This window comes from Cryptomeria japonica, chromosome 6, assembly GCF_030272615.1.
Source record: "Cryptomeria japonica chromosome 6, Sugi_1.0, whole genome shotgun sequence".
Lineage (NCBI taxonomy): Eukaryota > Viridiplantae > Streptophyta > Pinopsida > Cupressales > Cupressaceae > Cryptomeria > Cryptomeria japonica.
In genome coordinates, this window is record NC_081410.1 from 447502786 (window position 1) to 447526451 (window position 23666).

The window sequence follows — 23666 nt, forward strand, 5'->3', positions numbered from 1 at the left end:
GCTCATTTGAAGATAAGTTATCTTTCACAGATCTTGGTTCGTTGTCAGTTTAAGATAAATCAAAACTCAATGAAAAACAGATGGACTATATCCATACCTATCAATAGGTTTACGTTGTCTAGTGGATGTTCTTTGAGGTGTAACAAGATGCTCTAGCTATTCATCTTCAGGATTCTCTTCTAATCCTTCTTCTTCACCTTCATATTCATTAAGTTGTTCTACATGTACATCTTCTTGAGGTTGTTCTTGTATATGGTGAAAATGGATAGCAATAAACAACAATATTGAAAGACTAAAATGGATTCAACCACGAAACCCTAGCCTAACAATGAACAAAGATCCACCATAACATATGAAGATAACCTAAGACAATGCAAAACAACTCAAAATCACAAAGATTATACCATCACATGTCCACTAGGGTTTTGATCTCCATTCTTCCTATCTCCATTGATCTTGTTTGATATACTTGCTCTCAGATTTTTTGTATGCACAAGAGCTCAATAAAGAATGGAATGTGGTTGCAAGTAGAATTGTAGTGTAGCCAAGTCCTCCAAAATCAATCATTAGAATGTGTTATTAGGATATGTCATTAGGATCTGTCAATGAAGAAAGCATCTCCTTAAATAGAAGACACAATAAGAAATGGAGGGTTAAGATTGAGAGGTGTAAAAAGAGAGGTCGGCTAGGATTAGAGGGTAGGTAAAAGAAATACCAAAATAATGAAAGAGGTAGGTAGTGTAGGAAATAAGAGATGAATGACATGTGTCATGTGTAGAAAAAGATAATGAACTAATTAAATAAATAAAGATTTATTTAATTAATAGAAGAAGTAGGACAATTAAATAAATAAAATATTTATTTAATTTAGGAAAGGGATAATTTAAATAAATAAATGTATTTATTTAAATGAGAAATAAGGCTAGAAGAGGATAAATGAATTAATTAAATAAATAAAAATTTATTTAATTAATAGAAGAATTAGGCTTAGATAATTAAATAAATAAAATATTTATTTAATTAGACATGACAATTTTGGGTGTCTACATTTTGCCCCTCTTTGAGACAATGCGGCTTGTCGCGTTGTTTCAAAGAAGATAAGATGAACTGATACAGAGTTGCCCCAAGATGGGAATTATATGCCCCCTCGAGAGATTGGATGAAAATGTCTGAAAAGATTGCAGACAATCTCTCGATAAGAAAGATGGGATAGAATGGGTTGAGCGAATAGAGTGACAGAGTCACGGACTGAAGAAGACTGACTCGGGAAAATGCAGGCGAGGGCTAGGCTAGGCTATAAGATAGACCACGAGCAAAAGACATCCTCATTGTCATCCACACCCATAGAAGATCACAGTGCAGAGCGAGAAAAGAGCAGCAGCAGTCAGCAGCGATGGCATTCATTCATAGATTCGATCGTGTCCGCCGATTCCAGCGACCAGCCGATGCAGGAGAGCCGGTAAGTACCCGAAAACCTCCTTGTACTTTCACGCATTTCGAGTTTTGTCATAAATGCATGTTTAGGAGCAATAAATGCGCTAGAAATAGGATAGTTTAAAAGTGCAAAAACGCGCAACCGCGTCTGTGTCAGCGCCAGGCGCGTCTGTGTCAACAGGCGCGTCTGTGTCGGGTCCAGGCGCGTCTGTGCCTGGAACCGCATTTGTGTCGATTGCGGACGCGTTTGTGAAATGTAGCAGCGTCTGTGATTTTTAGGAGCGTTTATGTCATGCAGGGACGTCTGTGTTCCCTGGTCGCGTTTGTGTCTGGCATAGGCACGTTTGTGTTCAGAAAGCGCGTCTGTGTCGCATAAGCGCGTTTGTGCAGTCTATAAGCGCGTTTAGGAGTTAAAAGCGCGTGTGTGTTGTAAAAGTGCGTTTGTGTGTTTAAATGCATGGTTCTAGTCTTTTAGGTCAAATCGGCAGTTCTGTGATGAACATACGCTGTCGATTGGATAAGCTGCTGAGAGGATACACTCAAGCAGGTCCTCTAGGACGATTAGGATAGATTAAGGCACTTTGTGATGAACAGGGAGCACCAGGATAGGCAGCACTTTGTGATGAACAGGGAGTGCGAATGTGAGTGACACTTTGTGATGAACAGGGAATGTCATACATGTAGTACTTTGTGATGAACAGGGAACACTACTTAGGGTAGATAGCAACACTTTGTGATGAACAGTGAGTGTCACTAGGGTAGATAACCAGATGCATTTAGGTAGCAAGTAGCATTTTGTGATAAACAGTGAATGCCACGATAACTGACAAGATTGATTGTGTGACTGCAGGAGTATTTGCCGATGTTAGAGTCACGGGAGAGATTCCCGTCGACTCAGAGACTGCGACCAGAGTTGTCTATTCAGGACATGATTTCCATTGAGGAGATGGGTCTCACACATATGCTCTATGTGCCCGAGTTTCGGGCAAACATGGGGTTGCTGACTGCGTTGGCCGAGAGATGGCACTCAGAGACATGCACGTTTCACCTGTCGATGGGTGAGATGACAGTGACATTAGAGGATGTATATAGGATTCTGCATGTTCCTATTGATGGAGAGTTGATTCCCTACGACCGTGACGGTGACAGGGAGGCATTGAGACGAGTTTTTCAGGATCCTGAGTTGGAGATGCGAGCAAGTCATGTGGCCTGGGACACCATGACTGCCACAGGATTAGCATTGCCGGTAGTTGTTGGGGGAGTCATCAGTGGATATTTGTGTCCAGACAGGGCCACACGAGGATTGGCAGTGGGCTGGGGAGGGGCCTTGGAGACGCTGATGGCAGAACACACGAGGTATGCGTGGGGGCCATGTGTCCTAGCACATTTGTATTATGAGCTGCATCAGTTTGTATACCACGGATCAGTGGGTTTGGGCTGCGGTGTGACTCTATTGCAGGTTTGGGCCTATGAGCACCTGCCAGTGACGAGGCCGATTCATTTCAGAGGCAGAGGACAGGGACAGAGTTTTGTTCATTTGTATGCCATGATTACATCCCAGCCTCGGATTGGGAGATTGGAGCACTGGAGGAGAGTTATTGATGATATTGACATGGTGATCTGGAGGCCGTACCTGGGGTGCGAGGAGTGGGAGGACGATGCATTGGAGCTGCCTTACACCTTCCGGAGCAGGTACTTGATTGGGCGGACGCCCTATATATTAGAGAGACAGCTGGTGGACCGGGTATGCAGGCAGTTTGGGCGGATTCAGCGGATGCCACGAGGCTCGGGCATGTATGCCCGTACGGTCAGAGATCAGGTGCAGTTTGGCCCACTGCTATCATATGATCAGGCAGTGATGCAGTTAGCTGAGATGATGTCGATGCCATGGGACATGTGGCCAGAGGTAGATGATGCAGGGATGGACGCCGAGTACTCTGCATATTGGGCAGAGCATCCATTTTCCAGATTGACAGATCCGACGGAGCCACTAGATGGAGAGGGTGGAGGAGATGATGATGATGGAGGAGGGGATGGAGGTAGGGGCCGGCGGAGGCGGAGAGGAGTGGTGGGAGAGAGACGGGTAGCACCTCGGAGGGAGGGAGGATAGGAGAGAGCAGCTCCAGTGGTGCGAGGACGGGGTGGACTGCCCCTACAGGTGCCAGCAGCACAGGGTCCCAGAGAGGGACAGAGACAGGTACAGCCACAGGTACCTATACAGGCACAGGGACAGGTGCAGGCAGAGGCACAGGGACAGGCACCTGTAGAGGAGGAGCCACAGGCAGAGGCGGAGAGCGGAGACTCTGAGGAGGACGAGGTGTTGAGGCTGCGAGAGATCTGCCAGGGCCAGGAAGATGAGATTGAGGATTTGGTTCGAGAGAGGAACCACCTCAGGATCAGGGTCCGGGACACAGAGCGAGAGAGGGATCAGGCCATCCAGCGATACACAGAGGCCGAGATAGCTCTGAGGGCAGGGAGGCGGGCAGCAGAGGATGCAGGGGCAGGCTACGCATATGTTTTGCGAGCTGGAGAGGAGATCGCCTACTGGAGGGATCTATACTACGCAGCCATGCCAGCAGATCAGCGGGCTAGGAGCTTCCAGAGATCGTCGCGCACAGCGACGGCTACGGGAGGGAGTCGCAGGAGACAGGCATCCAACGGTGGAGTCATGGGGCCTCCACCACCACCAGAGAGACAGGGGGATCCTGGGGCGGGACCATCTACAGCTCAGACTCCGTCGAGGCGAGGCGGCTCCGAGGGAGGGAGTTCCTCATAGCTATAGTGGGCTCCCATTGTATCAGTATATGTACCATTGTTGTATTGTAGACACCTGCGGGTGATTCTTTTGTAGCCATATGATTCTTTTGACATCATTGTATTATGACACATTTGATTATATATATGAGATGATTCATTTTGCGGCAGCTATATGCATGTGTACCTATGTGATGAGATGTTCTTATGTGATACATGTTTTATGATATGGATGCAAATATGATGCAATGCAATATATTTTTGTTCTTTTATGTTTTATATGTTATGTATAATGCCAATGCAAATGTATGAAATGCAAATGAATATGATAATGCAAATGATTATTTACATAATGAAAATGTGAGATGTGCTAACATGTGTTGTATGCAGGATGTGATGCAATTGTGATATCTATATGTATGTATGAAATGCTTATATGTGGTGATGTAGGTGTAACTATGAAATGCAAATGTTTTTGGTGTGTCATTATACTCAGTCATGTGATAGCGGGCTACATGGACTGGAGAAGGACAATGGAAGTCAATCAAGAAAGGGGGATGGAAGACAGAAGATATGAACATGAAAGAGCTTCTTGTGCGTTATCATCATTGAGCTTTATTATGGCAAAATAGGTTATGACAATCGAGGCATTTGTTCGACCCAGAAAGTCATTGTACCTGTTTGCATGGAGATAAGACAGTCACAAACAAGGAATGCCCCAGTTCATACTAGACTCATAGTGTCCTCATATCCTTGGACAAGTCATAGCATTACTAAAAGACAATCCACAGACAGCAAATGCAAATAGGTGACGATACCCCATCCTCGCCTTTCTAGTCAAAGACATCCTAGAGATAGAATCTCTAGTCAAAGACATCCTGGAAAAGCTAAAAGACATGTCACCAAAAAAGATGAAATCAAAAGAAAACCAAGACTCGACACCAACATCCACTGTAGTCCTCAAGTTTAGTGTCTCTTGTCACTTGTATAAGTCGAATTTTGATTGTGGTCACAATGTTCACTTTCACAAAAAGGATAGATAGCACTGAACCATATGTTGTCTGAGTCTGTTGAAAGATTTGATTTTGTTGAAGCTCATTGTTGCTGCGGTGTCTTATCTGAAACTGACTGAATCCATGAAACTGATACTTTATTGCGGAGAAGATGAAACTTTATTGCGGATCTGGCGATGCAAATGTTGCTTTATTGCGGATTGTGCGCGAATAGACTGAAGGAAGCTGGAAGAAACTGTACTCCTCGAAACATGTGATGTTCTCAGTTCCACACCCATTACTAGACGTAGGAATTGGCCGTAGTCACAGATAGGATCTGATTTATTATGGATGGAAAAGGGAGTGAAAAGGGAGGGTTATGGATAGCTAACCAATCTTAGGTAGATCAATAACAAGCCATGATGGGAATGGGCAAGTTTATTGTGAGTGAATAGGTTGTGAGTGTGTGCAAAGTGAAAAGATGAAAGTGAATCTTGAAGAAGGGAGGAGCAAAGTCCCTACGCATGGCGCTGGTGACCTAGTTTTCACCATGGTACTTGCCCAGGGCGCCACCGAAGTGGTTTTCACCGTTGGACGAAATTATTTCTCTTTACTTTTTTCGATTTTTCAAATTTTTTTGTTGTCACAAGGCGCCTGTTTGCCAGGTTTTCACCAAGGAACGATTTTTTTTGTTTTTATAATTTTTTTGTATTTTTGAAATTTTTTGATTTTTTTGTATTTTTGAATTAGGATATTCCAAAGAGCTTATGTGTAGAACCTGCGAAGATGCATGCTGTTGATAGGATCCTCCAAGGGTTCACCTTCTGTAGTTGAGAGCTGATATGCCCCAGATCCATATACTGCTGTGATGATGTAAGGACCAAGCCAGTTGGGTTCAAATTTGCCCTTCTTTTCTCTATCTTGCTGATTCTTGGGGTTCTCTCTGAGGACTAAGTCACCTACCTCAAATGTGCGAGGCTTGACCTTGTGATTGTAACTGCGACTCATTCGTTGTTGGTAAGCCTTGAGATGATTAAAAGCAGTGTGTCGTCGTTCCTCCAGCAGTTCTAGTTCTTGTAAGCGAGAGACCCTGTAGTCTTCATCGTCGATTATGTTTCTCAAGGAGACCCGTAAAGAAGGTAACTCGACCTCAATAGGAAAGATGGCTTCAGCGCCATAGACAAGTGAGTAGGGTGTAGCTCCTGTAGGTGTGCGGACACTGGTACGATAGGCCCAAAGTGCGGGATTGAGTTGGACATGCCAGTTACGGCCAGCGTCGTCGACTGTCTTTTTAAGGATTTTGAGAATTGTTTTGTTAGACGCCTCAGCTTGGCCATTACCTTGGGGGTAATATGGTGTGGAGAAACGATGAAAGATATGGAAGCGCTCACAGAGTTCACGAACATCCTGGTTCTTGAAAGGACGCCCGTTGTCAGTGATAATGGAAGTAGGAATCCCGTATCGGCAAATGATGTAGTTCAGGATGAAAGTAGCGATTTGTTTCCCAGTAACTTGCGTGAGAGGCACGGCTTCAATCCACTTTGTGAAATACTCTGTGGCTGTGATAATGAATTTATGTCCATTGGAAGAAGGAGGGTGAATCTTGCCTATGAGATCGAGTCCCCACTGACAGAAGGGCCAAGGAGATGCAAGTGGCTGTAATTCCTGTGCTGGTGCATGTATGAGGTCTCCATGAATTTGACACTGCTTACACTTCTTGACAAACTGATATGCATCTTTTTCCATAGTAGGCCAGTAGTATCCAGTCCTGATGAGTTTCTTAGCCAAGGTAGGACCACTAGTATGCGGACCACATATCCCTTCGTGTACTTCTTGTAACGCAATCTGAGCTTCGTCACTCTCTAAACATCTAAGGAGGGTGCCATCTAGACCTCGTCGGTATAGGATATCAGCTAGGATAACGTATCAGGAGGATTGGCGAATGAAAGTGCGGCGTTGGTTGTTCGATAAATCGGGAGGTAAGATATTGTCGCGAAGGTATGTGAATATGGAACCATATAACTGGGATTCAGGACCAACAACACATATCATTTTCGTAGGAGTGATCTCATATGACGGAATCAGCAAGTTGTCAACCAGGAACTCATAGCGAGTCTCATTTTGCGGTAAATCAATGAGCGAAGCAATTGTAGCCATGGCATCAGCAGCACGATTCTGTTCTCTTAGTATCTGCTCAAACTCTATCTTTGCAAAGTACTGTTTCAGATCATCTACCAGTTGTTTGTAAGGCATTAGCTTTTCATCTTTTGTTTGATAATCATCAGTTGCTTGACGGATGACAAGTTGAGAATCGCCAAAAACACGAAGTTCCTGGATCTTCCACTGAACTGCAATTCTTAGCCCCATTGTTAATGCCTCGTATTCCGCTATATTGTTGGTGCAAGGAAATGATAAGCGGTATGACTTTGGTATAGAATCGCCTTGGGGAGTTATAAAGAGTATACCCGCTCCTGCCCCGTGCTGTGTGTATGAGCCATCAAAGTATAGTTGCCATGGCTTTGCAGGTGATATTGTTAGAATGGACTCATCTGGAAATTCTGACTGTAGAGGCACATCATCTATCATGGGAGCATCTGCCAATTGATCTGCGATGGCTTGTCCTTTTATGGCTTTTTTGTCCACGTATTCGATGTCGAATTCACTCAAAATCATTACCCACTTGGCCAGCCGCCCAGTAAGTGTAGCTTTGTTGAGAAGATATTTTAGTGGATCAATTCTGGCAATCAGCTTAGTCTTGTGAGTGAGCATATAATGTCGTAATTTTTGTGAAGCGAAGACCACAGCGAGACATGCACGCTCAATTGGTGTGTAGTTTAGCTCATATCCCACCAATGTGCGACTGATATAGTAGACCGCTTTTTCCTTTCCGTCAGGTATTTGCTGTGCTAGGAGTGCCCCCAGTGCTGTTGGAGTAGCTGATATGTAAAGTAGCAATGGTTGATCTTGAATTGGTGGCATCAAAACTGACGGGTTCAAAAGATAGTCCTTAAGTGCCTGAAAAGCCTGTTGACAGTTCTCATCCCATTTGAACTTAATGTTTTTGTGTAGCAGGTGTTGGAAAGGATTGCACTTATCTGCAAGTTGTGCTATGAATCTTCGTATGGACTGGAGTCTCCCTTGTAAAGACCGAAGTTGACTGATATTCTTGGGTGGTGGCATGTCCAAGATAGCCTTGACCTTCGCTGGATCAGCTTCTATTCCTCTTTTAGACACAATGAATCCTAGGAGCTTCCCGGAGGTTACTCCAAAGACACATTTCTTTGGGTTTAATCTTACCTTGTATTTTTCCAGCCTATCAAAAGCAACTGAAAGTATGTCCAAGTGTGTATTTCTGTCTATTGATTTAACCAAAAGGTCGTCAACATAATCTTCCGCCGTTACATGCATGAGATCATGGAAGATAGTAGTCATGGCTCGTTGATACGTGGCACCTGCATTTTTCAGCCCAAAGGGCATGACATTCCAGCAGAAGGTTCCCCATGGACAAGTGAATGATTTTTTATGTTGGTCTTCAGGTGCAATCCTGATCTGATAATATCCAGAAAATCCATCCATTAAAGATAACATCTCATGGCCTGCTGTGAGATCAACAATTAAATCAATGTTTGGTAATGGGAAATCATCCTTCGGACAAGCCTTGTTGATATCCCTGAAGTCTGTACATATTCGGATGCTGCGATCTGGTTTGCTGACAGGTACTAAATTGGAAATCCATTCAGGATAATCAATTGGGCGTATGAATCCGACATCTAGTAATTTCTCCAGTTCTGCCTTGACTAGCAATGCCACCTGTGGATGCATTTTCCTTAATTTCTGTTTTACTGGTTTTGCCCCCGGTTTGACTGTTAAATGATGCATTACTAAGTCGGGGTCTAGTCCAGGCATATCAGCATAAGACCATGCGAAGTTGACTTGTCGTTCCTTAAAGAAGCTTATGAATCTTGCTTTTTCGGTCTCTGTCAATGATTGAGCCAAAAATATGTTGTGTGGAACCTCTGCTGTACCAATGTTTGTTTTTATAGTCTCCTCTACCAACATGGATGATTTTTCCTCGTATGATGCTGGGAGAATGTCAAGCCTTCCATCTTCGGGTACCTCAGAGAGGTTTTCACCCTCAGATACGTCCTTTCTTTTTACTTTTTTAGAGTCAGATAGCGCCACAGTGTGGTTTTCGCCATAAGACCCTTGTTTTGTTTTTATTTTCACATTTTTGCGACTAGAAGGCCCGACACCCTCACCAAAGTATGCCATGTTATTAGGCTCTATGGCGTATCCTGCTTTATGGTCTCCAAGAGGAAGATCATCGCGAATGCCAAGATAATCAACAATAGCCTCGTCATTTTGAAATGTATCAAGCTGTGGTGGTCCATCCTGATCCCAGTCAATGAGTTGGGGGTGAACGAGGGGAAGGTCTTTAGTGTTTTTAGAGTCCGCAAGGCTAATAGTGAAGATGTGGTTATATTCAGGTATGTCAAGGTAGTCATCGAGGTCGTCAATGGCACTCTCCTCATCAGTTTCGATCGTGAGTGAGTCCAAATTATCATCACTAGTAGCACCCTCAGGGACGGGTGTCCTCATCCTATGTGATCCTGACCTAGGGCCTTGAAACGACAACTGTGTGGGATCCTTATGGGTCGGTTCTTGACCGACTCTGAATTTCTTGTAAAATTCCTCCTCCTTTGTAGGTTCATCTGGCTCTCTAAATGTCTCATTGAGCTCATAGTCGCTGGAGGATTTGTCTGAACCCCATTCCCACTCATTGGAGTATGTGGAATAATTATCCTCTTGTTGAACTTCAGCCACTTTGACTCGCCATATCTATTTTGTTCTCTTATTTTGAATCTTGGGATTTAGAAAACCAAGCCCCTTAGAGCGTTCCCTTCTTGTAGTTAGCTCAGGTTGTAAAGGCTCCACGACACCTTCTTTGCGTAGTCCGAGAGGGCTCTTTCCATCATACCCGAATCTCTGCAGAATTTTGAAACCTTTGCCATAGTTCTCACAGGGTATTATAATTTGATCATGTGTATCATCTTCAGCGTCCTTGTATAGCATTTTATATAAATTTTCTTCCTCTAGTTCGCCCCATTTTTGAAAGACAGTAGGATCCCATTTGAGTAACATGATGGAGATTTGCTTATTAGGATGTGGCCTCCCGTATTCCTTAGGGGAGTTCATGACTTGTCGTAAGAACATTGTTTGATTCAGAGTGTATTCTCCCATGCCTTTGTCTTGAAACTTGGCTCTAAGTTCACCTTGTTTGGATGTCGAGGGCTTTAATGACTCAGGATCAATATATGCTGAAGAAGGAGTAGCCTCACGATTGCTAGGAATGATAGTCTCAGTATGTGATCTCAAGTTATTGCAATATATGAATGGATTTGGATCACCATTGACCGTTACCTCAACTCCATTATGAGGAAACTTTATGCACTGATGGTACGTTGATGGGACTGCTCTCATTTCATGAATCCACGGGCGTCCTAGCAATATGTTATACGTGAGGTCTAGATCCAGGACTTGACAAATCACGTCCTTTGTGACTGGCCCTATTCTTAGTGGTAAGATGACTGTGCCCTTGGACGAACGCTCTTCATCATCATAAGCCTTAATGGTGATTTGGTTTGTAGCATTCACAGCTTTGTCAGAATATCCCAATTGTCTGATGGTGCTCAATGTACAAATATTAAGACCTGCTCCTCCATCTATCAGGACTCGTTTTATTCGGTGTTTATGTATGAAGGCTTCAATGTGTAGAGGTGCATTGTGAGGCTGACTTATGGAGGCGTCATCAACTTCTGTGAATGTGAGGGAGTGTGGAACGGATAAATATCCCACCATGGCTTGAAACTGATCCACGTTCAGATCAGTAGGGACAGCAGTATCTCTCAAGGTTTTATCAAGGACAGCTTTATGTGCAGGGGATATACGTAAGAGCTCAAGAATAGAGATGAGCGCAGGTGTCTTCCCTAGTTGCTCTACAAGGTCGTACTCAGGCTTAGTTGACGGAAGATTGGTATTCTTAGTGGAGGTACCTGGCAATGTGATCTTACCTCGACGGGTTGTAACATGACATTCAGAGGTAGATGTGGACGAAGATCCCACACCTTTTAGGACAATTTTAGGTCGTTGAGAAGGATTCTCAGGATTTTTGTTTTTGATAGTAATGGTAGAAACATGATTGTCCATTGAGATGTGATTAATAGTGGAATCATAATTGTAAGATGCTCTGGTGTAATTGGCTTGATCATCTGTGACTTTGCCTTTTCCTCTGTCATGTTTTGGGAATGGTTCCTTAAACACCTCATGCTCTTGGTTAGATGAATGTCCCTCAATCTCAATATCTCCTCTGTCAATGAGATCTTGTACAATGTTTTTCAATCGATGGCAATTACTTGTCTTATGACCCTTGCTCTTATGAAATTCGCAAAATTCATCATCATTCCACCAATTCGGTTTGACCTTTGGTTCATATGGAGGAAAATCTGGGACCGTGATCACTTTGTTTGCTACAAGCTTTTTGAATACTGATTCAAGTGGTTCTCCCAATGGAGTATATTTCCTTCGTGGTTTAGCAGCCGTTTGATTGTTCACTTGATTGTTGGTAGAACTTGATCCAGAAAAGACGAACTTTGGTCTCACTGTGTTGGCATCAACAACACCATCACTAACTGTGTTCTTGTTCTTGTTCCAAAATTTTGGTTTGTCCTTTCCCTTAAAGTCCTCTTTGTTTTCTTTGAATAGTTTGATAACTCCTTGTTCAATTAAGACCTTTTCTGTTGCTAGGCCCTTTTCAATGACATCCTTAAATGTAGACAAACAAGCTTTTCTGAGATCATAGCCAATAGCCTTGTTAACATTTTGTGTGAACATCTCTACCATTTGTTTTTGCGGGATCTCACAAGAGCATCTGCTAGCTAAGTTTCTCCATCTTTGCAAAAATGACGCAAAGGATTCTCCTTCCTTTTGTTTCGTATTGCACAAGGTAGTAACTGAGACATCTGTTTCAATGTTGTAAGAGAAATGTTGGATGAATGCCTCTGCCAAGTCGCCCCATGACTTAATACCGGGAGGTAATTGAGAAAACCATTCCATCGCTTGATCTCCTAAGCTCTGTGGGAACAACCTCATTAAGTATGTTTCTTCTGCGGCTACCTCAATGCAAGCTGTGAAGAATTGTCTTATATGTGCCTTGGGGTCTCCTCTCCCTCTATATTTGTCAAATTTCGGCGTTGCAAAGTGTGGAGGAAATGGAGGCATTGGAATGCTCTTATCAAAGGGATAAGGGCATATATCTCTCATAGTATATGTGGGTTTTGATGTGCCCATGTCTTCCACTTTCTTTTGTAGATCTCTAATTTGTTGCTCCAAATTATTTTTGGGAGGAGATGGATTTCTTGTAGCATATCCCATGTTTGAAATACCCATTTGAGGAGGAGCTTGTTGCATATATGGATGATACTGATCGTAGACATGTCCATATGGAGGTCTATATTGTTGCGATATGTATGGAGCACTTGGCATAACTTCTTGTTGAGGGACCCCATATCTGTTTTGTGTATATAAACCATATTCAATAGGCCTTTCATTTTCCATTGTGTTGCCCCCAATTTTGGCATGAGGTCTCCTTGTGTCAAAATTTTGAGGAAGTCCTTGAGTATCCATTTGTCTTGGTTGACCCATATCTTGAGCATGTGTTTGAGCATAAGGCCTCCATGATGGTCTTTGAGTGTAAGTATCATGCATTTGAGCTTGTGTATGTGGGATTGCTGGTTTCTGAAGCAAAACTGATGGTGACTCCGGCATCATATTATTGGGTCCTCCACTATTTGGTTGAGTTTGTTGTGAAGGTCTACTTTCCATAAGTTGAGATAAGTCAAAATCATGTGGTATTTTAGCTCCACTTTGTGCCATCATGTTTAGGAAATATTGACGATCTCTCCTCATTATCTCTTCAACCAATCTATTGAATTGAGGATCCATTATAGACTCTTGTATGTCTGCTGATAGTATTGAAGAATTGTCCACATTATCATTGTGTGTAGCGTTGTGTATAGCGTTTGCGCTTTCCATATTTGGATTGTGTCTATAAACATTCATGTCTGGTAATGTAGTGTGCTCAGGATTGTAGAAGACATCATTGTCATACTCATAAGAACTCATGTTTACGGACCCTTGAGCTTCTTTAGCTTTTCTCCTAGATTTTTGAAGACGGGTTTCAACCATGAACTATGTGTTAGACCAATATGTGATAGACTAGACGAAAATGACAAGAGTATGGAAGACCAAGAGTTGTATGGAGTGTAAATGAATCTGAAGTTTACTTGCAATGTCCAAAGTGTAAGACCAAATATGTATGTAGTAGAGTAGGTGTGACTTCCAAAGAGAGGATAGTTTCTCTTGATGAGGTAAGCTGACCTTGACTCTAAGTAAGACCAAATGAGACCCAAAGGTAAGAAACCTTGATGAGGGACCACTTAGCAAAGTGTAGTAGTGTGTTGAAAAAGTATGATGAGGACAAGCAAGTGACTTTTTGACTCAAGTTTAGACAAGTATGAATGTAAAATGAGATGTGAAGTAATGATGGACTGTGTAAGACCTTAGAACAGGCTGAATGCTAGATGAAATCTGAAGAGACAACCTAGGAAGCTCAAGTATGCCGAAACTGATTTCTTTGTTTGCTTGACTGTTAAACTTTTCAAATCCTGACACAGATGCCTCTGTATACTTCACAGACGCGGTTTTAAGACACAGACGCTACTCTGTTTGATGCAGACGCGATTCTGAGATTTTCCTGTTGATGTTTGCCGGGACTGTAACAGTTTTTTGCAATTGTGGACACAGACGCGCCTGTATACTTCACAGACGCGATTTCCAGACACAGACGTGTCTCTGTTCGACACAGACGCTAATAAAAACACAGACGCTATTCTGTACTTCACAGACGCGTTTATCCGACACAGACGCGGTTTGAACAAACACAGACGTGTTTCTGTAACCTTAGTGCAATCTTTCCTATCTGTGAATTTGTTTTGCTGTGACCAAATCTGATTTTTCGACTGTTTTTCGTGACAAGAGGACACAGTGTTGATGACCCAATGTTTGCAGACTGTTTAGACTCCAAAAAGTGTGTTTGTTTGATGTAAAAAGTTTTTGCATACACTTGAAGACACAAAAGACACAATGTTTTGCTGTTTTGTCTTTGAGTGTTTGAATGTTTATCATAAGTCAAGCACAATTCTTATGGCTGGCCAGGACAATAATTGTTGATCCCACATGGGGTTTTACCCCCGAGGCTACGCTATTCAGAGCGGATACTTAGATGCTTGACCTCACTGGCTCCACCCTCGGCACTCACTTCTTGGGTCAGCCAAGCATCAGTCCCCATGAAAACTCCCCATGGCGAACTTTGTATCTCTACTAAGAACCGTATGTGTGTGGGCCGCTACCAGAGGTCCGACCTCCTGCCTCAACAACTAGAAGGATTTGGGCATCTAAAACAAAGAGGTGCTAGTAAGGGCATCCGCTCGTGTGGCCATACATGCGGCACTTTCAGCTCTGTAAATACAGAAGGCTCCCAGCCGGTAGGGGTTACGCCCTACAAATGATCAAATAAATTTGATCAAACGGGTTTATGGGGAGACATAGTGTCGGTATGAACTAATCAGCACACATTATTCATAGTTTTCACCATGAATACATTTGATTATAGTGGCTTGGAAGAAGATGGCTTTTCTTTTGCTACCACTTGGGTCGTTCTCTTCTCACTAGTAGTCCTAATGACCACACGGGAAGACAGGCCCTCTAAAGAGTAAACAAAAAGAGCCTATTGCTCAAGACACAAAAGACAATGATTCAATTTTAGTGCACCAATTGAAGTGTTTGCTAAACTATGAAACAAGGCACACAATAAAAATTACAAAACTCTAGCCAAGGCCCTGCAACAAAATTGTTAGTAGTTTGGGTTGTTTCAAATGATAACCCCTTCCTGCAAGCACACAAGTTAGGTAAATTTTAGAAAACCCAAAAAGACTTTGTGAAAAGGGGCCTTCAACAAAAACGTATTTGCCTCCAAAGCAAGCTGCACAAACCAGGTTAGCTAGATCTGCAAAGGTTAGCCGAAAATAAACCAGATCTGAAACCCTAAATACAAAAATCCAAAAACCCGAATCAAAAAACTTGAAAAATTTGCAAAACAGAATACACAGACGCTGTTATACCAGACACAGACGTGTCTGTCCTACACAAACGCGGTTCTGTGATTCACAGACGCGATCTCAGAACACAGACGCCTCTTTCTGCTACAGACGCGATAAGATGATGCACAGACGCGATTCGGAATCACAGACGCGACTTTCGGAAACCTGCAAAAATAGAAAATGACAGAAACACAGACACGATCCAAGATATCACAGACGCCTCTGAAATACAAAAACGCGATCCGAACACTCGCAGACGCGGAAAAAAAAACCTAAAATATCGTCGAAATCGTCCGATCTGCAACTTCAAAAATGCGAAATCTGCAACAAAAATGTTAAATGCAAAGGGACAAGTGTCCCACCGGGCGTGCCAAAATGTATATGGTGAAAATGGATAGCAATAAACAACAATATTGAAAGACTAAAATGGATTCAACCACGAAACCCTAGCCTAACAATGAACAAAGATCCACCATAACATATGAAGATAACCTAAGACAATGCAAAACAACTCAAAATCACAAAGATTATACCATCACATGTCCACTAGGGTTTTGATCTCCATTCTTCCTATCTCCATTGATCTTGTTTGATATACTTGCTCTCAGATTTTTTGTATGCACAAGAGCTCAATAAAGAATGGAATGTGGTTGCAAGTAGAATTGTAGTGTAGCCAAGTCCTCCAAAATCAATCATTAGAATGTGTTATTAGGATATGTCATTAGGATCTGTCAATGAAGAAAGCATCTCCTTAAATAGAAGACACAATAAGAAATGGAGGGTTAAGATTGAGAGGTGTAAAAAGAGAGGTCGGCTAGGATTAGAGGGTAGGTAAAAGAAATACCAAAATAATGAAAGAGGTAGGTAGTGTAGGAAATAAGAGATGAATGACATGTGTCATGTGTAGAAAAAGATAATGAACTAATTAAATAAATAAAGATTTATTTAATTAATAGAAGAAGTAGGACAATTAAATAAATAAAATATTTATTTAATTTAGGAAAGGGATAATTTAAATAAATAAATGTATTTATTTAAATGAGAAATAAGGCTAGAAGAGGATAAATGAATTAATTAAATAAATAAAAATTTATTTAATTAATAGAAGAATTAGGCTTAGATAATTAAATAAATAAAAAATTTATTTAATTAGACATGACAATTTTGGGTGTCTACAGTTCTACCTATGTATCTTTTTTGTGGTTCAACCTTAATATTATTTTGTTAGGTTTCACTTGAGGTTGTTCATCATTTTTAAATTCCTAAAGCTCCCTAAAAATTACATAACTAGAATATACCATTTTCATTGATATAGGATCCCAAAGCTTATAACCCTCAATTTTTTTTCCATAGCCCACAAAAAAACAATTGTTAGCTCTGAAATCTAGCTTAGAACATTTTTATTTAGGAACATAAATACATGCCTCATTGAAAAAAACTATAAAACAAAAAACTGATGGCCATTTACATGTTCGTACCTCGTAGGGAGTTTTATCAACAAGACAAGAAGTAGGTGATTTGTTAACTAGATAACAAGCAATGTTAACTGCAGCCCAACAATGTTGTTCAAGATTTGCACTACTCAACATGCTTCTAGCTCAATCCATTAAAGTCCCATTCATCCTTTCTGTGACTCTATTTTGTTGTGGGGTTTATGGAGTTTTTTTCTACCTAAAAATTCTTGTATGCTTACAATAGCCATCAAAAACCTTAGAGCAAAAATCACCACCATTATCTATTCTTAAAACATTTACTTTTTTATTTGCTTGTTTTTCAACAAGTGTTTTAAATTCTTTAAATGTATAAAAAATCATTAGATTTCTCGTTCAAAAATTAAATCCATGAATATCTAAAATAATCATTAATAAAGGAAAAATGGTAGTGAGATTTTCCAATATATGGCACATCCATAGGACCAAAGACATCACTATAAATTACCTCCAAAACTTGTTTAGCTCTAACACTTCTAGATTTAAAAGATACTCTATGTTGCTTTCCATACACACTGTGTTTGTAGAAATCAAAACCAATAGAGTAATCAGACTAACCATCAACAATATTTTTATTTATGAGGGATTTAAGATCATTTTTAGCAATATGATCCATCTTATGGTGTCATAACTTACATGATATAGAGACATCAACTACATTAACAAAGTTATAAAAAATAGAAGCATCAAGTCTAAATAGGATGCCACACATATTGTCCTTTGCTAAAACCAAATTCCCTTTGATTAATTTGCAACCACTCTTTCTAAAAGTAACACAAGCCTTGAATCATTCATATTAGATACATAAATTAAATTTCTCTAGCTAAACCAAAGATGTGCAATACACCTTTAAGGGTTTTAACCCTTCCATCAATAAAAAATAATTTTACCTCAGACCCTTGACCTACAATTTTCTACTATTATCCTCGAGGAAAACTTCCTCACCATCATAGGATAAATATGTTGAAAACCATTCCTTATGAGGAGTCATGTGGTAGGTGCACTTGAATCTACTAAACAAGAGTCATCATAAGTCATATAGCTAGAAATAATAAAAGCATAAGTAGCTTCGCCATTAGAGGATTTATCTGTAGAAGAATTATCGTTATTTTTCTTTTTATTCTTACATTCTTTTTTGAGATGCTCTTTCTTACCATAGTTCCCACACCCCAAACTACTCTTACCGGGTGATTTAGACCTTCCCTTTAGACTTTTCCTTTTACCTTTCTTCTTGCCCTTACATTTCTCGTTAGTTGTACCTTGTACATTCAAAGCATCTATAGACCCCCTTGAAATCTTTCTCCTCATTTCCTCTTAAAGTAGAGTGGAAGCTAGAGACTCCAACTTCAAATCATCTAAAAAAGAACCAATGATTGCAAGAGTAATATTATCCCAAGATTCAGGTACTAAACATAATAATAGAATACATTTATCCTCCTCCTCTATCTTTACATTATTTGACTGCAATTGACTCAAGATTGGATTTGAGAAATTCAAGTGTTCTGCAATAGAGTATCCATCATTCATTTTAAGATAATATAACTTCCTTTTCAAAAATAAATTGTTAATGAAACTCTTAGTTTGGTAAGTCTCTCCTGTTCTATTCAATAATTTATATGTAGTACTCTCATTTGAAACATTTGAATAGAATCAAATAAACACAAACGAATATTGATGTGAGCCTTTTTATGTAATTTATTGCAATATTCATCTAACATAGTGTCTAACTCTAGTTTCTTCTCTTTATTAACAATAGTTCATTTATCTCTTTCTTCCAAGATATCCTCCATCTTTAGCTTCTACGGCTCATATCTAGTACCGTTGAACTTTTCAATGTCCAACCGAGTTGAGCTAGCCATGATCTCTTATTGCACTGAATCTAAAAATACAAGAAAAAATAACATACTTGCATTGTAGCAAAAAACCCAATCAAACACTCCAAGAAAGGTGTCTCCTTCTCAAATCAAGCCAGCTCAGCTCTAATACCAAACGCTAAAAACATGAGAAAACTTTACAATAAAATTTTGTTGATAATTTTATGCATCCAAATAAATAGATAGTAATTGTTATCTAAATTTTGAATCATCAAAATTTCATAGGCCTATGATTGGCCTTACACATCAAATGAAGGAAAGGTACACAATTTTTTTTCTTTATACTTTATTTATTAGATTTGAATATACAAATGAAGAATTATTTTCAGAATGCAATGTATTTCAATAATTTAATTTTAAAACGGCATATGAAAGAAGCTTTTTCATTTACATAAATGCATAAGGACCCACACAAGTCGTGGGTATGACTGAGAATGTGCAATAAGTAGAATGATAGGCATATGCATAAATAAAAGAGAGAGAAAATGGGATCTGTCATTGTCGTTCCATGACAGAATGTTGATGTGATCAAGTTGCATCATTGTCTTCATGCTCCTAGCCCTCCTCGAGTGCCTGCAAGAGGAGAAGGACATGTGTGTTAGAGCTCGGGATCTCAGTTTCTCTAACTAATCTACTCATACACATGTATATCAGACTACAGATGGAAAGAATCAGAACAAAACAATAAGAGAATCGATGATCAGAGTGTCAAATCATCAGAAGCTTCATGAGCTTCTTGTTTTTCTAACTTGTTTGTTCACTATGCAAGTATAAGACAGGTTTCCATCTCATAAGTATCAAGTATGTGGGTTAAAATGGGCTCCCACAAGGGTTGAGCTCAACATACTAGTCATCACTCACAGGGTGACACTAATCAGCCATCAAGCATTGAGCATAGTTGTATCCACGGTCCCATATATTGGCATTCAATGATAATTTTAAACTGCCATCCAATGTCAACACATACAACAATGAATAAAGTTGTGTTCCCTGATCAACATGTGACTAAATCCATCAAATGAGAAAAGGCAAGTATACCAACTCAGAATTAACATCATGTCAAATAGAACAAGGCAATAATGTATAAGGACAATCCTACTCAAGTGAACAAAGCATTCAAAGTAAAATCAACAGATGACTGTCATAAGGGTGACTGTAGTAGCATTGAAGTCTCAGAGTTTTTTGTTCAAGTAAATCATAGTGCCAGTCATAGTGTGTATCATTATTCGTAGTACAATAAGTCAATAATCAAATACTGTTGAAAGATCTTATTAAGCAAATAGAATAGATATATCAGTCACAAAGGGTTTATGATTGATGAACAATAAACAATGAAAAAGTTGTAGTCCTTTATAACAAGTTACAAGACCAATCATCCATTTCATAGTGAATAACCCATAAGACAGTAAAGGAGTAACTACAGGTCAGCACACAAAAATATGAATAGTTTAAAAGCTATAAGAGCAACCAGTGCAGTCATATAATCATATGCAGATTTGGCATTAAGAACAAGAGGATAGTCCTATGGGAAGAATCACAATAAAGATATATTCAATCCATAACATAGTCTTTGGTGTTGTTAGTTCTCTATAACAGCAGTGAGTTCATTCACTATTAATAGTGATAACCATTCAAAGAAGCAACTATATAGCTATAGGGATAGGTAAGAAAAAGACTACTATCATGGCAATGGTATCAAAGGCAGATACAGTGCTAAAGACATAATAAGATCACTATTATAGAGTCATAAAACAGTGGGATAAACAACATATTCAAAGGCTCAGTCATAAGAACGTTGTCCATGCACAGGAAATACCAAAGAGTTTGTTAGATTTGATAGTCTTAGTAGTTATGCAAAGCATAATGGAAGACAATACAATGAGAACATTTGACATTCACTGTCAAATAGATGCATCCACAAAAAATCTATGATATAAGTTAATAATATGATATATGTAGCAGCATATGAGTAGTGATAGAAAATTACAAGTCACATTTATCAATAATAGTCATTTCAAGAGGAAATGGGTAGCATTTTTAGTATAAGGAAGAATACAGAGATGCATATTCTCATATCAGCAGTCTTCATAATAATAATGATCAATGGTGCTAGTCCTAGATCACCTGAGGCAGTATTGAATATCATAAGCCATAGTGTGCGACAACATAGAGAGTCTATTTTATTTTGAGAAAAACTCAAGATACAATGGTGTATTCAACCCATTGAAGGCAGAAATACAATGACAGAGGTTGAATATAGTTTAAGATATAAGGACAATAGTAAAGAATTGATGCAGGAGCATCCCTGATTCACAACAATCTTTCATCAACCAAAAAACATTTTCCTTTATGTTTTGCTTTATGTTTGTAGTTTCAGTTTTCCTTTCTGTGTGTCCCAGTTTTGGCTCACCGGATCTTGTGGAGTTCGATTCTAATTGAAGACTTGATCATATTTCTTGCTTTCAAACTGCATCGCATTTGGATCACTTTCTGGCAAGATATCGCCACTGATTTCCATGACAATTGTTACCGGATTGACAATTCTTTGTTACCAGTTGCCTGGACCTATTCTGGTGATCTTTCGAAACCCATTCCGAATCTTGTAGAGCCTTGGGAGTTGATTTCGATGTTCCTTGGCGTGTGGCCGACCTTTTCCCGTGATCTACATTTTATCCTTTTGATTTTCCGAAGGAATCTCTTGGCAGAGGCCGACCTTGTTTATTTTGCACGTTAGGTCTTGTTCTTCGGGTTTTGATACCTTTTGGGCTGACTGGATCCTTTGGATTGATATATATTTGTAATTACGCATTAGAATGCAGGAAGGGGGATAATCAAGTAGCTAGACTGTGCGTAGAAGATAGATCATAATGTTCAAGGTCCTGGTTGTGACCTATTCTACCAGGCCTGTGAGCCGGTATGTTGTAACCCGGTTGTTACCAGTTGGATGTAATCAAATTGTATGTAGTAAATCAATCTATTCTGCATTGCCTCCATCCTATCTTTGTGTTTTTGATGTGTTTACTCTTGCTGACCGGTCTAAATTGATCTCTTTGAGGTCCCTCCTCACCGGTGATTGCTTCAAGTGGTATCAGAGAGAAGTTTTGTTCTGGAGGTTGTGTGTCCTAAATTTCTTGTTGTAGGGTTACAGAATGCACATCCGACTTGGAATTGCAGAGGACTAGCATGAATCGATGGCACGAAGAGGAACTAGGAATGGTGGAGCGTGTGGGGGTGCAGACCCTGCTATGATGGAGATGTTGCAAGGAATAGCAGCTTGGTTAGAAGCCGTGGAGACAACCCAAAGAAGAGGCCGACACATTGAAGATGTGCGAGAAGATGAAGGAGAAGAAGCCCCGACAGAACAAGTAAACCTACTGGCGGTTGATCCGGATGAAGAAAGGTTTTTAAGGGTTTTGAGTAGGGCAAACACTAAACCTAATTTTACCCCTCTGGAATATGATGGGAAGCTAGATTCAGATGAATTGATGGATTGGATCTCGAAGATGGAGAATTATTTTGATTTTGAAAACACTGCGGAAGAGAGGAAGGTGAAATATGTATGTACCCGATTGAAAGGTCATGCATCTCTTTGGTGGGAGAATTTGCAAGTTGATAGACAAAGAAGAGGTAAAGAAAATATTAAGACATGGGATCGGATGATTGCTAAGTTGAAATCAAAGTTTGTACCGGCGAATTATCAAGTGGATTTGTTCTGGAAGTTGCAGAATCTGAGACAGAAGGAATCTAGTGTGAAGGAGTACACCAAATCATTTTACAAGTTGAACATCAGATCTAGACATGTTGATGATGAATTTGAACAAGTTGCAAGATATTTAAATGGATTGCGGATGTCTATACAAGATGAACTTAGTATGATCAAATTGGAGAGTGTTGAAGAGGCTTACTAGTATACCCTAAAGGCTGAAGAGAAATTGAACAAAAGACATGAGAAGAGATAGAGAGGTAGAGGTGGAAGGTTTACCGGAGGAAGATTTCAAGGAGGGAGAGGATATACCGGAGGAAGAGGAACTAGTATAGATAAGAACAAGGACAAGGAAGTGAGCAAATAAGGTAATTCATACCAGAAGGATGATAGAAATTTCTACCGGAGGAGAGAACCAAATGGTTACCATAATGAAAACTTTGGAAGACAGGACAAGAGGATATTTAGAGGAACTTTCTTTAAGTGTGGAGGAAAAGGACACCATGCATTCAAGTGTAAAAAGACAGAGGCTATTGGAAGAGCAGCAGTGGTGGAAGAAAACACCACCGGGTTAGACAATAAACAGGAAGATGGAGAACTGTTGATAATGAGGAGAGATTTGTGTCATATCGGAGGAGATGAAAAGCCCTTGCAGAGGAAGAATTTGTTCAAGACCAGATATAAGGTATCTAGTAAGTGTTGTAAAGTTGTTATTAATAGTGGTAGTTAAGATAATCTTGTTTCAGAAGAGATGGTGAGTAAGTTGAAATTGGAGAGATTGAAACACCCTAAGCCTTAACAATTAGCATGGATTCAGGATGAACATAAGTTGTTAGTAAGTGAACAATGTTTGGTGAAAATGAAAATTGGGAATTATCATGATGAAGTTTTGTGTGATTTTATGCCTATGGATATTTATCATCTTTTGTTTGGTAGACCTTGGCAGTTTGATAGACATGCAATACATGATGGGAGGAAAAATACATACACTATTGTGGCCAATGGGATGAAGCAAACCTTGTTGCCTTTGGAGGAACCTTTGAAGAATGAAGTTTGTACGAATGCCATAATATGTTTAGTAGATGGAAGGAAATTCATGGATGGATAGAGACATGAGAATGTGTGTTTTGCCTTAATTCCTAAGAAGACTGAGAGACTGGAACCGAAAGGAGAGCACCAGGAAGAGATAAGAGATTTGCTGA